This window comes from Cygnus olor, chromosome 6 (assembly GCF_009769625.2).
Source record: "Cygnus olor isolate bCygOlo1 chromosome 6, bCygOlo1.pri.v2, whole genome shotgun sequence".
NCBI classification, from domain to species: Eukaryota; Metazoa; Chordata; class Aves; order Anseriformes; family Anatidae; genus Cygnus; species Cygnus olor.
In genome coordinates, this window is record NC_049174.1 from 286,820 (window position 1) to 300,160 (window position 13,341).

At 40.7% G+C, this 13,341-nt stretch overlaps 1 pseudogene; it reads right to left on the reverse strand.

The window, feature by feature from the left end:
* LOC121072173 overlaps positions 1–13,341 on the reverse strand; it is a 37,385-nt pseudogene extending 24,044 nt beyond the window's left edge.

Sequence of the window (13,341 nt, forward strand, 5' to 3'; positions counted from 1 at the left end):
AATAACTTGATAGAGTCATTTAGGTTGGAAAAGACCTCTTAGATCACCTGGTCCAACCGTCCATCTATCACCAATATTGCCCACTAAACCATGTCCCTAAACACCACATCTACCCTTTCCTTAAACACCTCCAGGGGCGGTGACTCCACCACGTTCTTGGGCAACCTGTTCCAACGTCTAACCACTCTTTCTGAGAAAAAAAAAAATTCCTAATATTCAACCTGAACCTTCCCTGGTGCAACGTGAGACCATTCCCTCTTGTCCTATTGCTAGTTACCTGAGAGAAGAGGGTAGTCACCCCCACCTCACCACAATTTCCTTTCAGGAAGCAATAAGGTCTACCCTGAGCCTCCTCTTCTCCAGACTAAACAATCCCAGTACTCCCCTGCTCTTTGTAAGACTTCACTGGAACCTGAATGAAACCTCTCCAACATTGGTAAAATTTTATTTTAATTCAAGGTTGCAGAGAATGCTTCTATCATCCAGTATTTTGACTGAAATGTACAATTATTTTGGTCTTTTCCTGGATCCTATTTTAGATATAATACAATATAACACTATACATCACAAAACACTTAAAGTAATTCAGAGAGGAAATCAAGGCTTTACCTTTGTAGAATATGGGATGATAACAGAGACAAAGACCTCCTTGGGCTTTATGTCTGCATGTTCACAGTCAGCAAGACATTGATCATTTAAGAGAACCTGTCATTTGCCACCTGTTGGAGAAAAATGTAATGAATGTAGAGCAAGAAGGAAACATTGAAATTTCACTGAATCTATGCAAAACCATACACTATAACAAGAGTGTTGTGCTAGACTGGACAACTAGGCTTCAAGTGAAAATAATCGTGCAAACATGCAACTATGAAAATTAACTGAAGATATGTGAAGTGCTTACATTTTCAGTAAGCATTGTTTTCAGTGGAAGATGGTAACAGCTGCAAATTTCTGCAATGACCTTAAAAGCATATAGCTTTAGACTGTAAAGTCCTTTGAGTGGAAGGGTTAATTTTTATCATACACATTAATTGCAATATATTTCCCTACATGAATGCTATAGTCCTTCATTGAACATAAAATACCAAGTATATTATACTTTCTGGAAAACGTCCATCTCAAAAATGCTATTAAGAGTCAGAAAATCAACAATGTGGGTTTAAATATGGTTATTCTCTTTCTGCTGTCTTTCAAAAATTCTTAGACCATTAAATCATTAAAGCACAGTAAGCTTTTAAGAAATTATCAAGCACTGCAATGAGAATCAGCCCTGGACTTCTTTAGTTCAAAGATAGTAGAAATCATTGCCAGGATTTTCCAAAGTACCCCACAGATTTTATGTGACAAGGATAAGATTTGCTTGGGCTTGATTTACAGAAATGTTATTTAAACATTTACATACAAGTACCAGTGACTTCAATAGAGGTTTCTAGGTACTAAGACATCAGCAGAATGAACCAGTTTTTCTTAAAATGAGAGAGGAATAAACAACAAAAGGAAACATCTGTCTGATAAAGGGAACAACATAGCCAAAGGCAGTGTAGATAGACCTTTCTACCTGTTGCACCTGCCCCTTTCTCTTTCATGAGGTTGATAAATGTTGTTTTCTTTTGCCCTGTGAAGCAGAAAGATGGTGTTTTCTTCTGGCAGACACTTCTTGCCAATTAAAATGAGAGGCAAATACCAGGACAATGTTGTCTTCCATTCAGAAGCAAGTACCATTCTAATTCACCTAGGGAATGTGCAGGAGCAGTGTTTCATCTGAAAATTGTCACCTATAGTCATATTCACTGTTGCACTGTTCTGCCCATCTGTCAAAGATATTTAGCAGGAAGTCCAAAGCTCACCATCTGATGCCAAGTTGAGAACAGATTTGTTGACCGATAAGATTGGGTTCAAGTCCCAGGTCAATCACCTGCTTACAGTGTGTCCTCCTAAAGACTTTAACAATTATTTTTAGGTTTTCCCTTCTCACATGTAACAGATATCTGCATCATAACCCTATTTAATTCACTTAAAAGCCTGTTGGAAGAACTTATATTTGTTTTGTTCAATCTTAACTGAAGTTATATATTTGTACTTTTTAAATGCAATTTAATTTATTGTTTCCTTCAAAAGTCCTGTCTCATGATCTCCATTGAGAGGGACCAGGTTTACTTTTCTGCCCAGTAAAAAAATAGATGGCCAATTCGCTTAATTACAGGAAGAAATACAAGGTATTGAAATAAGGAAATTTTAAAGGAAAATTAAGGAAAGGTCAGAGAAGCCTCATACGTGATGGATATCAACAGCTGTGTGTCCAAAGTCGAGCTAAAGTATGATTGGCTGCAGGGCGTGCAGTACCTCACCAAAGAGCTCCACTTTTCTTATTTGCTCAGTCTTCCAAATTCTCTGCTTAACCAGTCAGCAGGGATACCAAAGGTTTCTCTGGTTACAATTCTCAAGATATTTGCTCCTTCTGACTAGCTTAGGACTCTCATATAACTTTTCTCATATAACTTTCTCATATAACTTTCATATAACTTTTCTGATGGTATTAACTATTCAGCTTTACGAGACATATCCCAGATTCACCCAGTTTTTCTCCACGTGTTTGTAAGTGACATTCATACAGATATGTCTGTAGTGTCACCTTATTTACTGCCACTGCTGAATACATACCACCGTGTTCCTGATCTACTCTCCAGCTACAGTTCTCAGCTGCTGCAAGAAAGCTTGGTAGATTTTTGTTTTCTCCTCTGGGAATGTAGGTATTGTCTCTGTAAGAGTGTCTCTGAGCTGGGCCAGGCAACAGGCAGCTCCTATTACTAGCCCTGAAGCCAAGTGAGTTTAAACTGTGAAATCACAGTGCCAGGCTATAAATGCAGTAGCTACATATCTGATAAGGCCTCTAAAGATTTGCTATTGTACACAGCTTTGGTGAGCAGGATGACGAAGATACATGAGAGTAAGATGCATTTCATATTACATGCAATAAGAACTGCAAATACCATTTGCTTTTTCAGCAGTAGTTCCCAGTATATGTGTACATGAAAAATACTACATTTTGTATTTGCACACACCAATACACAACTCTTTTTTTTGTGTTGCGTATCCCTAAAGACATGAACAACAGTTAATTCGTTAGAATGAAGGTTGACAAAATTGTTGGAATTCTTCAAGAATGAGCCCCAGACACTTGGTCACACTTCCAGTAGTATTGGTGTAGCCACTACCATGGATTTTTACTGAACCCTGAAGTATGCAGAAAAATCTTCAAGTGCTGTGAACAGTTCTTCATGAACAATGGGGCCATGTTTTAAAGTCATTTTCTATTGAGGTGTGCTTAAATGCAGTTGCACTGATATTAACATAATCGTTTGAAGATAATTATAATTCAGTAACTGCTGTAAATCATCGAACTAGGAGAACATAAGCAGAGAAAGAGTCAATTATGACAAAACTTTAATTTCTCTAATTTTTAATAGCACAATTTCCCATTGAGAATACTCTGCATTTCATACTCTGCTACAGATGTAATGCCTCCAATCAGCAACGTGATGTACCTATTGGATTGGATCCTTAACTCAGCACTTTTGATATCAGCACATCTATAATTTCTACTAGCTAAGAATCAAGCCCAACCACTCCAAAAGAAATCTTGTGCTATTTTGGATTGGAAATCTACATTTAGCACTTTGTGTTGCAAATGAAACCACAGTCTAATCAAGGTTCTGCAAACTTTTAGACCGATGGTTGTGACTGAAAGGTCACACAAAAGGATTTAGGGCCTTCTCCTGTGTTTGCTGTTTGCAAAAAATCTGAGATTTGAACAAATATATTTTGCTGAACCGTCACAAACTGTCACTATTTACCTTCGCCAGACCATAGGCAAGTTAGCATATTGGTTAAAAGGCTTAATGAAATGACTGTTACAGGAAGAAACAATAACAAAAATATTCCACAGAAATAAGTCAATGGCTCTTATTGCTTCTGGCATCAAAATACAAAATCCAATAACATGGTTAGAGATCTGTTTAAAGAATTAATCATATTCCTTGACACAGAGACTACAAAACTCAAAAACACTCTAAGTTTTAACACCACTCTTTCCATGCTCTGTATTCAATTTTCTGTACCCACACCAGAACAATAATAACAGAGCAATTGCTGTATGAATTCCTAGTAACACCTGTTCAGCTAAAAGGATCTGATAAAATTCAGAGTTTCTAGAATCCTTTCAGAGATTCTACATTGTACCTTCAAAGTACCTTCTTTGAAAAGCCCAGCTTCATTACACACACAGGATAGGAAAAATCTCAATATCTTCCTGTACTGTACAGTCCATTATGCTCTCACCTGAATTGGATGAATCCTGTTTTTGATATGCTTCAAATCCCTTCCATAGTGGCAATAGCAGGACCATGCAGTGAGCATATGGGGAGAAGGCAGGAGCTGGCAGGATAATGTCTTTGAGGGGTGAAGGAGAACTGTGGTACTAAATAGCTTAGTCATATGAAGCCATGGAGGAGGAAACAAAGGATATAAATGCCAGCTACTGTACTATAAAAAGATAGAGGAAAGAATATGCAAGCATACAAGATCCTGCACTTGGACTGTGAGAGTGTGCCTTTTTTTCCTACAGGTGGGATTTCTTTCTAGGCATTAAGAGAGAAGCTCTCCTAATTAAAGAAAAATAAAGTTAAAAAAAATGGTACCACATACTTCATTGAAACCAAAAAAACCTAGAGTCAGATGTGTAAGGAATGGTCCAGCAATTCGTGTCAATAGAGGATTTGAAGGGTTAACATTGAGGCCCGGGTCTAGGGGATAAGAGAACAAAGGGGTTTTCAAAAAAAAAAAAAAAAAGAAAAGAAAAGTGCTGACTATTGCACAGGATGTTGCACAAGTCTCTGACATCCGGCTCAGAGACTACCAAATAAGGAGAAAGGGGAAGCTGAAGGACGACTGAAAGACAAAGCCTGGGAGGAAGACTACGAGCCTTCAGCACGAGTGACCCCTGAGGGACCACCGGAGACTGATATGCAGGCACCCTCGGGGGCTCGTCTGGGAGAGCTTTGGTTCCTGAATTCTCATTTGATCCAGGAGAGGCGCCCCACCATTTGGTGGCTCCTGTTCGAGTCGAGTCGGGACTAATGCCATCTTGAACCTGAATAAAGGCAAGCAAAGATTTTGATTTTTTACGAGCTCCCTTGCCGGCTGCAGCACTATATTTTGCCCGTAATTCTGCACGCGAAGATCTGAATGAAGACGACGGAGTCGTAAGTATTTAAGGCGTATACTGTTCGGTTGGGTGGGATTCAGTTGCCTGTGTGTGTAAGAGTGTGACTGAGACGGCACTTAGTTCCGAAGCAATTGTGGAGGTCTTCTAACCGCAGTTCCAATCTCCCGTAAGGGACTTGGCCGGTGAAGGACCGAAGCGATTCCTATAGGATTCGTGGGTGGGTGTTAGGTCCTAAACCCCCTGCAAGACACTGTTATTAAGGTAACCAAGGGCTGTGGGAATTGCCATAGTAAAATTCCTAGATGGGTCAGACAAAATCGAAGACCAGGGACCAGAAGAAAGGGAGCAAATAACCAGACATACCACCAGAAAGTCCATTAGGAATAATGATTAGAAATTGGAACGATAGGGGCCCCAGAAAAGGAAAAAGTAAATTAAAAATGGTCCTGTATTGTATAATAGAATGGCCAAAGGAGCCTTTAAGACCACGTCTTTTGGCCTGTTTTTGGATCCTTTGAAGACTGGATTTGCCAGGCCTTAAATATACATGTTAATTCAAAGGAACCTTTTAGCCAGGAGGAAAGTGATTATGCAGGATTATGGATCAGGACTTCACGTCCTTTCCCAGCCTCAGTATTTACACTAAAAGCAGACGAGAAGTTTGAAGAAGAAGAAGAAAAACCAGAAAAAGAAAAAGATGATGAATGGGAGCCACTGGATAACCTGCCACCTCTATATCCTAACAATCCACCCCTGGCAGCGGCTCCCCCTCTGGTGGCTGTGGTATCTCTACCAGTACCACTGTTGCCCCTGCCTCTACCACCAACAGCACCGGAATTAGACTGACCTCCAGCTGCATGTACGAGAAGTAGGACTGCTGTATCTGAGGGAGCGTCTCTATATCCCTTAAGAGAGGTACCCCTCGGAGGCAATCAGGGAGGCATCGTGTTTGTGGCAGTCCCATTAAATACCACAGATGTAAGGAATTTCAAGAAAGAAATGGGGACCCTATTAGATGACCCCCTTGGAGTAGTTGAAAAATTGGATCAATTCCTAGGCCCCAATACTTATACCTGGGAAGAAATACAGTCCATTTTAGGGATCTTATTTACTGCTGAGGAAAAGGGGAATGACTAGGCAAGCTGGAATGAGAATTTGGGAAAGACAGAATCAAGCAGGACCCCCGGGAGACCGAAAATGGCCAAATGTGGATCCCCACTGGGATCATCAACAACCCCAAGGAAGACAGAATATGAGGGATTTGAGAACATTAATCATACAGGGAATAAGGGAAGCGGTTCCCCTAGGGCAAAGGGAAAGATGAATCTCCAACAGAATGGTTGGAGAGATTAAGGAAAAGCCTACAAATGTATTCTGGAATTGACCCAAATACAGTGGCCGGAACCGCACTCCTTAGAACACAATTTGTAGCTAAATCCTGGGGGGACATAAGAAGGAAATTAGAAAAGCTGGAAGACTGGCAAGAGAGAGGATTAGAAGAATTACTTAGGGAAGCACAGAAAGCATATGTTAGGAGAGGTGAGGAAAAACAAAAAGCAGAAGCCAAAATCTTTGTAGCAGCAGTAAGAGAAAGTCAGAAAAAGACCCCGTCTGGAGAGAGGAGGGAAAAAGGAACAGAGAAAACACCTAGGGGGCAGCCTTATCGAGAGAGATTCACAATTCCCGTCTGTTACTATTGCAACAAGAAGGGACATATTCAGAGGAACTGTCGTAAGGGAACAAGATGAGAAAATATTCAAAGAAGAATAGGGGTGTCAGGGGCTATATCTTCTGGGGACTTCAACATCAACGGAGCCCTTGATAAAACTATTAATTGGTCCCATAAAGAGGAAGTTTTATTTTTAGTGGACACAGGGGCTGAAAAATCCACTATTCAAAAACTTCCAAAAGGAATAGAAGGGAAGAGTTATATGTCAGTAGCAGGGGCAAAAGGAAAGCCTTTTAAGGTATCTGTCTAGAAAGATGTAGAAGTAGAAACAGAGGAGAAAATTTGTTTTAATGATTTACTTTTGCTCCCTGAAGCGGAATACAATTTATTAGGGAGGGATTTGATTTTGAGATTAAACTTGAGCATTCAAAGCCAAGGGGACAAATTGCAGATTAAATTATACACTTTAACACAAAAAGATGAAGAAGTCATTAACCCTTCAGTATGGTATAAGGAGGGGGAAACTGGAAAGATAGAAATGGACCCCATAAATGTTCAAATAATGGATCCACATCATCCAATTAGAATCAAACAATACCCTATACCAATGGAGGGTTGAAAACGATTAAAACCTGTAGTTGACAGACTTCTGGAAAAAGGAACTCTAGAACCATGTATGTCACCTCATAATACACCCATCCTCCCCGTAAAGAAATTGGATGGGTCATACAGGATGGTACAGGACCTGAGAGCTGTAAATCAGCGAACAATCACTAAATTCCCTGTGCTGGCAAATCCTTATACTTTACTAAGTCATATATCTCCCAGACATACTTGGTATAGTGTAATAGATTTGAAAGATGCTTTTGGGGCCTGCCCTCTGGATGAGGGATCCAGAGATTATTTTGCCTTTGAGTGGGAAGACCCCGAAACAGGACGAAAACAACAATTAAGATGGACTGTGCTACCACAGGGGTTTACAGGGTCACCAAATCTATTTGGACAAACTTTAGAGAAAGTCTTACAAGATTTCACATTACCCAGGGAGGTAAAATTATTGCAATATGTGGATGATCTATTAGTAGCGGGAGAAACTGAAGAGGGAACCCGAGAAGCTACGATTAAATTATTAAATTTTCTAGAAGAAAAGGGATTAAAAGTGTCTCGATCAAAGTTACAGTTTGTGGAACAGGAAGTAAAATACTTAGGGCATTGGCTGAGTGAGGGAAGAAAGAAGTTAAATCCTGACAGGGTATCTGGGATCTTATCCTTAAGACCCCCACAAACTAAAAAGGAAATTCGGCAAATATTGGGATTATTAGGATATTGTAGACCATGGCTTGAAAGCTACAGTGAAAAGGTCAAATTCTTATATGAGAAATTAACTAATAACCAACTTAAGTGGTTCACAGAAGATGATCAGAAATTCGAGGAAATAAAAAGGGCATTAATACAAGCACCTGTATTGAGCCTCCCAGATCTGGAAAAACCTTTCTATCTCTTTGTGAACACATCAAACCAGACAGCATATGGAGTTCTTACTCAAGACTGGGCGGGGATTAAGAAACCCGTGGGGTATTGCTCTAAGTTACTTGATCCAGTAAGCAGAGGGTGACCTGCTTGTCTCCAAGCTTTGGTCGCTACAGCATTATTAATAGAAGAAGTTAGGAAGATTACCTTTAGTGCTCCTTTAAAGGTGTATACTCCACACAATGTCAGAAGTGTCTTACAACAGAAAGCGGAAAAATGGTTAACGGATAGCCAGATCCTAAAGTATGAAGCAATACTAATTGACTCCCCTGACTTAGAACTGAGGGTAACCTCTGCTCAGAATCCAGCACAATTTTTGTTCAGAAAACCATCGGAGAAATTACAACATAACTGTTTAGAGGTAATTGAGACCCAGACTAAAGTGAGGCCAGATTTAAGGGATACTGAGTTGGAGAAAGGAGAAGCACTGTTTGTAGATGGCTCCTCCTGAGTAGGAGAAGGAAAAAGAAAATCAGGATATGCAATAATTAATAAGGACCTAGAACCTGTGGAATCAGGACCTTTGAGCCCATCATGGTCAGCTCAGGCTTGCGAGTTGTATGCCCTATGTAGGGCCCTGGAACTATTAAAGGGGAAAAGTGGGACTATATATGCAGATTCTAAGTATGCATATGGGGTGGTCCACACTTTTGGAAAAATTTGGGAAGAAAGAGGTTTAATACTCAAGGGAGGAATCTTATACATCAAGAATTAATAATAAAAATTTTAAGGGCATTAAGAGAACCAAAGGAGATAGTGGTACATGTGAAAGGACACCAAAAGGGATTAGATTACCAAACCAGAGGAAATAATCTAGCAGATACAGAAGCCCAGGAAGCAGCCTTGAGGACTCAGGTCTCTAAAATTAATATAATACAGGAGGAAGAAAGGCGAGAGGGAGGAGAAAAGAAGTTTACCCTCGAGGAACAAACAAAATTGGAGAAAATAGGGGCTAAATTAGAACAAGGAGAATGGACATTGCCCGACGGGCGAGAGATATTGCCAAAAGCCTATGCGAGGCAAATATTGGAACGTTTGCAAGCACAAACACATTGGGGTACAAAGGCATTAAGTGATCAGTTACTTAAACAATTTGGTTGCATTGGGATTTTTGAAATAGCAAAGCAAATTACACAAGGTTGTTTAACTTGTCAGAAGATAAATAAGAAAGCGTTTTGACAAGCAGCCACGGGAGGGAGAAAAACAGCTTATAGACCTTTCGAGAAAGTACAAGTTGATTTCACTGAATTGCTCAAGGTAGGGAGGAAAAAAATACCTATTGGTAATAGTAGATCATTTAACACAATGGGTAGAAGCTTATCCCGTAGCATGAGCTACAGCACAAACGGTGGTAAAAATTTTATTAGAACACTTAATACCTAGATATGGGATAATCCAGTACATTGATTCTGACCAGGGCACACACTTTACTTCTAAAATAATAAAATTATTATGTCAATCATTAGGTATTCAGTGGGAATACCACACTCCGTGGCATCCACAAAGCTCAGGGAAAGTAGAAAGGATGAATCAAACAATAAAACAACAATTGGCTAAGTTAATGATCGAGACACAAATGCCCTGGACGAAATGCTTACTATTGGCACTTTTAAACATAAGAACTAAACCACACAGTGAGACTGGATTATCACCATATGAAATGTTATATGGTATGCCTTATTCTTAAGGGATGTCTCTAGGGAACAATGTAGTTGAGGATCGTAGTATACAGAAATATATAATTACCATTGGAAGGAGATTACAAGAGCTAAGAGAAATTGGGATGATGGCTCAAACACCACCTTTAGGATTTGCTATTCATAAGATACAACCAGGAGACAAGGTCTTAATAAAAACCTGGAGAGAAGAATCATTGAACCCCCGATGGGAGGGACCGTACCTTGTTTTACTTACTACTGAAACAGCTGTGAGAACAGCAGAAAGGGGTTTGACCCACGCATCCAGAATAAAAGGACCAATAACTACAGAAGCTTGGAGGTCCACTCCTGGGGAACTGAAACTGAGACTAAAGAGGAACTAATATTCTGGCAATGAGGCTTTGCACGAATTAAGGGCACCGGATAAAGAGGACAAGTCTGAAGGGAGGAAAGGGAGAAGGCAAGACCGGGGCAGGACCCTCCACTGCGGTGTGTATGGTCTACTGAGGGAGGCAACCCCTATGGGTATTGACCGCCAAGTGAGAGGGCCTCGACTGGACTTCTCCTGCACTAAGGTCAGGTTGTCCCAAGAAAGGTAACAGAAGAACCTTTTTTAAAAAAAAAACATAATTGTGATTAGTTTTCCAGGAGCTGGATCACCCCGAAATGCTGAACGGTAACACAAGCTCAAATCGACCCTGAAAGCGGGCCCAACCCCTTGACTGAAGGCGTTTCCCACACCCTCAAGATTGGATGGCGCAAAATGATAAGAAATGCTATACTTCCTGGTATTGTTTTTACAGGGGCAATTGAGCCATGGGCAAGAATGGAGGAATAACTTTTTCACTTTGGGGGCGGAAGTGGCCAAGGCCTTTAACCTTAGTAACTGCTGGATTTGTGGAGGACCGGGGGGAACTGAAAGTTGGCCCTGGGTAGCTGGCCCGGTCGAACCCAAGTGGTGGGTCAGTAATTTGAGTGAAGTTCATAATGGAACACAATTTTGGAAAGAGGAAGGAGGCCCATGGCAATTGCACTTGTCAGCTTGGGGTATATATTGCTTGAACAGAACAGGAATGGTAGCGGTAGGAAAAAGCATTTGCAATTGGACTCTGTCTCCTGGATATGATTGTACCGATCCTGGATGTAGACCTATAAACTGTACAGCACGTAGTGGGAGATGGAACACCACACACGTCCAGCTGAGAAACGGGACTTGGCTGAAATGCTCATATAGGGAATTTTTTGGATCCGGATGTGAAACCGTGGCAAGAGCACAAGTGGGGGGGACAATTTGACGGCCAGATCTTGAGCTGTCAGCGTGGTAACACCACTAAGGAACAGCATGTGGTACGGGTCTATCGCTGGAGATGGCAGGATGAGAATGGGAGGCGAGTGTTCTTTAAACATTTCTGGTCAGCTCATATGACAGGCCGCCAAAGAGAACTGAATTGTAACTGTAAGTGGAAACCCAATGCGGGAGCTTGGAAGTGCACATATACGAGTACAAATGGGGCAGACATTGTAACAGGACCACTCGGTAACAAGGACACACTGTATTTTCATGCTCCAAGGGGTAAAGAGGGATGGGATGGTCCTTTTCCAAACGGGACGTGGGCCCTAAAGGGACATTATTGGGTGTGTGGCAAACATGCTTACAAGAGGCTACCCAGAAACTGGTCGGGAATATGCTATGTGGGATACATAAGACCCTTGTTTTTTTATTGTCACAAACACAAGGAAACCATTTAGGAATAAGATTATATGATGACCTGAACAGAATGAAACGATCTATTGATGCTTCCTTAGCTGGGGGTAGTGCCCAAAAATGGGGAGAGAATGAATGGCCTCCTGAAAGAATCATACAGCATTATGGACCAGCTACCTGGAACCCGAATGAGGTAGTATCGGGAGACTGAGAACCTATTTATAATTTAAACCGAATAATTAGGTTGCAAGCTGTCCTCGAAATTGTAACCAATCAAACAGCGATGGCCTTGGATCTTTCGGCTGATCAATCCACTCAGATGAGAAATGCTATCTTTCAACATAGAATGGTCTTAGACTATTTACTAGCAGAAGAAGGGGGAGTGTGTGGAAAACAATTCTAATTGTTGTTTACAAATTGATGATAATGGAAAAGTGGTTAAACAGATAACAAAGGAAATTAGGAAGTTAGCCCATGGCCCAGTACAAACTTGGAAGGGTATGGATTGAGATTTGTTTTCATGGCTGCCCGGTGGACCATGGGTTAAAAGGATGTTATTTTTATTTTTATGTGGTGTAACGACGTTATTGTTTATACCTTGTATAATACCTTGCTTTATGTTGTTGATACGCCGAATAATAAATAGTACCCAATTTGTGATGACTTCGGTAGAGAAGAAAGGTGATGTGTCAATAACGATGCTTAAGAAATGGACCCCCCGAGAACCGACTGATGAAATCCAGTTGTTACTAGCAAAGGTTGAAGAAGAGACACGAATTGATAATACTAAAAAGAAGACGAGGGATTGTAAGGAATAGTCCAGCAATTCGTGTCAATAGAGGATTTGAAGGGTTAACATTGAGGCCCGGGTCTAGGGGATAAGAGAACAAAGGGGTTTTCAAAAAAAAGAAAAGTGCTGACTATTGCATGGGATGTTGCGCAAGTCTCTGACATCCAGCCCAGAGACTACCAAATAAGGAGAAAGGGGAAGCTGAAGGACGACTGAAGGACAAAGGCTGGGAGGAAGACTACGAGCCTTCAGCACGAGCGACCCCCAAGGGACCACCAGAGACTGATACGCAGGCGCCCTGGGGAGGGTTCGGATTCTGGAAACCAATTATAATAACCCTGCCTTTTCTAGAAGTAGTAATGAATATGTATTAGCCTAGGAGCATAAAAACCAGCCGCCTGATGTTAAGAGTTGAGTTAAGATTTTGAAATTTCTCTCAGATAACTTAATGCTTAATGGCAATTTTAAAACTCTTAGTCTTGAATTGAAACCATAAAACAATCCAATATCCCAATTCACAGTAAAGATAGAGTAAACTTAGGAATAGCCCACAAGTTCTTTTGGCAGAAGGTAGGATGCTATAAGGAAGACCAAAGACACAAAACGTTTACCTATGAATGAACTGTTGCTCCAGAATAACAGCTTTCCAGTACTGAATTTAAAGAGTACACATTAAAGAAATGATGATCCAAAAAGCATTAAAAAACTTACCTTGCCATTCACAAAAAAGACAAGCTCATGTGATTGCTGTCCAGGACAAGCCAT